Source organism: Volvox carteri (assembly GCF_000143455.1).
Source record: "Volvox carteri f. nagariensis unplaced genomic scaffold VOLCAscaffold_62, whole genome shotgun sequence".
In the NCBI taxonomy this organism is placed as follows: domain Eukaryota; kingdom Viridiplantae; phylum Chlorophyta; class Chlorophyceae; order Chlamydomonadales; family Volvocaceae; genus Volvox; species Volvox carteri.
The window spans coordinates 116,833-121,558 of NW_003307605.1; positions in this window are offsets into that span (position 1 = coordinate 116,833).

Consider the following 4,726-nt stretch of genomic DNA (forward strand, 5'->3'; position numbering starts at 1 on the left):
CTCCGGGCTTTAGGTACACTCCTAAGGGGGACGGAGAGGAGCTGCTGGGCAATCCCACCGAGTATAGGGCTTTGGTGGGAGAATTGAACTATCTGGCGACGAACACGCGGCCTGACATTTCATATGCATTGAGCGTTTTGTCCCGGCATATGGCCTCACCTACGAAGACTGCCATGAACTTGGCAACCGGCGTTCTGCGTTACCTGGCGGGTACACGCGAACTAGGATTGCGTTTTGGGGGTGTTGGCGACGTTGCTATGTCCGGGTACAGTGATTCGGACTGGGCAGGAGACCCAGTTACGCGGCGTTCTACGTCCGGTTACGTATTCACTCTCCATGGGGCTGCGATTAGCTGGAGCAGCCAACTTCAACGTACTGTGGCGGCTTCGTCGGTGGAGGCTGAGTACCAAGCTACAGCGGCGGCTGTTCGTGAGGCTTTGTGGCTTCGCAAGCTGATGGTTGATTTGAGCTTGCCTGAGAGCGCGGTGAAAATCCAGATAGACTCCCAGGGGGCGCTTAGCTTGGGAAACAACCCGATTACGTCTGCTCGGTCGAAGCACATCGACGTGCAGCATCACATAGTGCGTGAGAGGGTGAATAGCAGTGAGGTGCAGTTGGAATACTGCCCTACGGAGTGGATGGTTGCAGATGTGCTAACGAAGGCTCTGGGCGAGGTGAAGTTCAAACGTTGCCGAGATGCTATCGGCCTTGTGTGAAGTGTGCAGATGAACTTGGTACTCGTTGGGATACGGCCCGAGGGGGCGTGTTGAGGAAACGGTCCTCTCCCAACTCGTGTGGTTGTCGACCAGGGGATTTGACCCCGGGTCTGCGCCTAACTAATGGGGAAGACTTACCCCAGAACCTTATGGGGCTACCGATGCATATCCGGTAGCTAAGTGATAGACATTAGGGCACCGTCTGGACGGCGCAGTGAGATCGCGGAATGTACGTGCAGTTAGATCGCGGAATGTACGAGTTTTCCGCTAGCGCCGGTATTTAGGGCGGTGACTGCGCCTATTAGTTTATCTCACAACTATCGGTATTCCTACCAGGAATCTCCTCAAGTCCTGCCGAACGCTAACAATACTCTTTACATTACTTGTAACAGTTTATCGTGCTAAATATCTCCGCCACCGGCAATCCTTCCGGAATAACAATCAGCGTTAGCCGTCACCGTCGCCAATTCTTCAATAGGCAGCTGCTGCTCTGCCTGCCATTTCTGCTGCCTCCTCGTTGGATACTCGGTTTTGCATCTGCTGTTGTCGAGTTGTTTGCTGGATTGTCTGGGGCTGTCCAGAAGCCATGGGTTGACGTGCATTACTTGATCCTCCTACCTCACCCACCGCTGGTGTCGCTAGATTTGGCCGTGCTCGCGCCGCGATGACTGCCGCCGCCGAAATGGGCGGCGGGAGATTCGGTATCACGCGGTTTCGTCGTTGGATCTTTGGTGGGCGTGGCAAAGCTGGAGTCTGTGTATCATAGTACGTGCGTTGCGCTCTCCACGCCCCCCTGTGGATCCCCCTGCCATCTTCCTCAATGGAGAAAATATTCATCTTGGCGGGTAATGCGGGCTGATCCCACCGCACCCACACCACGGCTGTATTGAGATTAGCCTCCACTATCCGCCATTGTTTTCCGTGTTGATCTACGTCAAAGCCGTAGGCTTCCGCGATAAGCCAGAATAGGCATTTCTGAGGAAATGCCGGAGGTAGTCCTGACAGTCGGAAATATTGAGCAGATGCCCCTACTATGTATGTTGTTACAGGGTGGTTAACTTCGCCAGCGGCCCCCTTTCCCGGGGCAGTCCCTGCTCTCCCCTGCTAGAGGGGCACCCTAATCCGTCACCCCATCCGACTTCAGAATGTATTCGTTGGGTTCGGCAACTCACCACCAGCATCCAACCAAATCTAGCGGATCAACGGCGCATCAACTTAGTTCCTGGTCAGCTCGCAAGTTGATATTATCACGTCCTACACCGTCCATATGATGGGGGGCCACCTCCCATTACATCACTCCTCAAACACCCGAGGAGCCGGCAGGCGGATTTGAACCCGGGTCGACTGGGTCGACTGGGAGCAGAAGTCAGGCCTTAACCTCTGCCAGCCGCCTGCCTGTCTACCTACTATGTCTACCACAAGATCTTGAATGTGGTATTCTCCTAGATGGAGATCTGCTAGATTGATACGTCCGCAGTGGTCCGCTATATTTTTTACGGGCGTAATCCATTCCTCCGGCACGTAGACGTTGATCTGTCCAACGACTCCTTCGTCGTTGCGAGCTTCCCAACCGACGAAAACGTAAGGAGCTTTTAGCTCCTGTTGTATTGTCTGCACTATTCGGTGTCCTATCGGTCCTGCCATAATGTCTATTACCTTTTTTCTGTTCTCCAGGTAGTTTCCTTGAAAAAGTGCTCTCATTGCCAGTGATCGAAGTTGTCCAAAAGGTTGCTCCATCTTCGTAATTTCCCTAAGGAGGGAAATTGATATGGTTGCTTCGGATCGTTCCGCCGTCACACCGGCGGCTTGATCCGTTGAGCTGTTGCGAGCCATTTTGATGTCTTTGTTCTCAGAACAGTTATTTATGGTAAATAGACCGACCGGGTTAACCCGGTTCGGTCATTGTTATGATGTTGAGTCTGCAAGTTGTGATTGTGGCTATATGGCTGCTATATTGTGGCTATATGGCTGCTAGGTGCTTCTTGGTGCTAGGTACGTAAGCTACTAGCGTTAACCGGGGCTCATAACCTGACCATTCCGAAGGCCACAATGTCTCCTCATATTCCCTGCCCTCTTCTTCTGAACTCCTGCGCTGGATTGCACCACTGGATGTTCCGGCTTCATCCGGCATTCCTTCACCATCCACAGGTGACAGTGGTGCCTAGCCGACTGTGTTTCCTAAGTCAACTAGCTTGGCAGAGGCCCTGACTCAGGTACACCAATACTAGCCGCTTCGGAGTCAGGCAATTCCCCTTAACCTTGATAGTGGTTCTTATCTTGCAGCATAAAAATACACGGCATCAATGCACTGCCGCCACCGCCTGTCTGTTGAGGCATGCTATACCCCACCTGCCACATGCGGGCGCCAAGACCACCTCCACTCCTTCCCTGCACATTAGGCTGCGGCTCTCTCTTCAACTCCGAGCTATACGGCCCGTCTGTTTGTAGTTGCAGCAAATGATCGTCTGCTGCAATCCACGCTGTCCAGTTGGGTCAACTGGATACAAATGTTTCGCGGCACTCTGCCGCCAGTCGTCTGCATGTGGGCCTGAGATGGCTTCGGCATACAAGTTAGGCTGTGAATCCCAGCAGATACTGCAGCAATGACTCGGCCTGTAGCATTACGACAAGGTACACTCCGCCCCCACTCGCCAGGAAATTTGCATTCCCTAACTGAATACCGAGCCCCCAGCATTTCCACATCAGGGTGTGATCCCTCGCCAACAGTACTGCCTGATGTCCATTCGCCAGCCCTAGGCAGCGACCCCTCACCAGACAAAATAGTCCGAAATCTTCGTCGGCATCGGATCCATCATCAGAATCCCTGGCATTATGCCGCCGGTCGACATTAAACTCATCAAAGCGGACATTGGGGACGTACATAACACGATACTGTCCTTCACTCCCGTATCCGTCCAGGATCCCTCGGATGCTTACTCAGTCCCATATTCGACCAGGATTTCTCAGATGCTTACTGTTGTATGCTACAAATGTTGAAGGGCGGTCCTATCTCAACGTAGATAGGTGGTAGATAGGCAATGAATCCGCCGTGATAGGCGATGCCTTGGACGTGCCTCGACCTTGCCTCGGACGTGCCTCGACCTTGCCTCGGCTGTGCCTCGACCTTGCCTCGGCCGTGCCTCGACCTTGCCTCGGGACTCTCGGCCGCGTATCTCGGACGTGTCCTCAGGTCCAGGGATGGTGGACGACTGTACGATACTTCCGTTGGTATCGGTACATAAGACCAAAGTGGTGCATGTCTTTCTATCTCATCTCAGGATGGACCGGTATCCCTTAACAGGAATCTCCTAAAGTCTTCTTGCCGTTCACCACTAACCCACAGACTGTAACCCTTATATCGCGACCAGTCTCCTTGCCTTCATATTCTTAACAACAAACGCAACCTGTCTCGGGAATCCCGATCCCTTGCCAGACCTACCGGGCCCAGGCTTGCTGCAATCGAAGAAAATCACCTCTTTTTGAGGAATGCCAGGACTGCTGCTGGCCGCGCCACAATTCCCAAGAACAGAACCAGAGGCGCCAAACGAAAAACTGTCGACAGAAGCATAAGCTGCCAGCTCAGAAGGCTTACCAGACCCACCACTTGCCATCTCGATAGTTGATGGGGTGGCGAGGCGCATTTGGGTGGCGAGGGGGCGCCGGCTGGGGCTGGACCATCCAGCAGTGTGAACGTGCAAGGTAACAATCAGCCCGATGTGGAATTGGCAGGGACCCGGTATCCAGTTAGAGAACGTAAACGCCCTGGCGAGTGGTGGCGAAACGAACCTGGTCGCACTGTCACTGGTCACATTAACGCTGCTTTCTCTGCTGATATTCCTGAACCTAATTCGTTTGTGGAAGCCATTGCAAGTCCAAGAACCTAAATCAACCATCAGCTTGCGAAGCCACAAAGCCTCGCGAACAGCTGCCGCTGTAGCTTGATTTTCCGCCTCCACCGACGAAGCCGCCACAGTACGTTGAAGTTGACTGCTCCAGCTAACCGCAGCCCC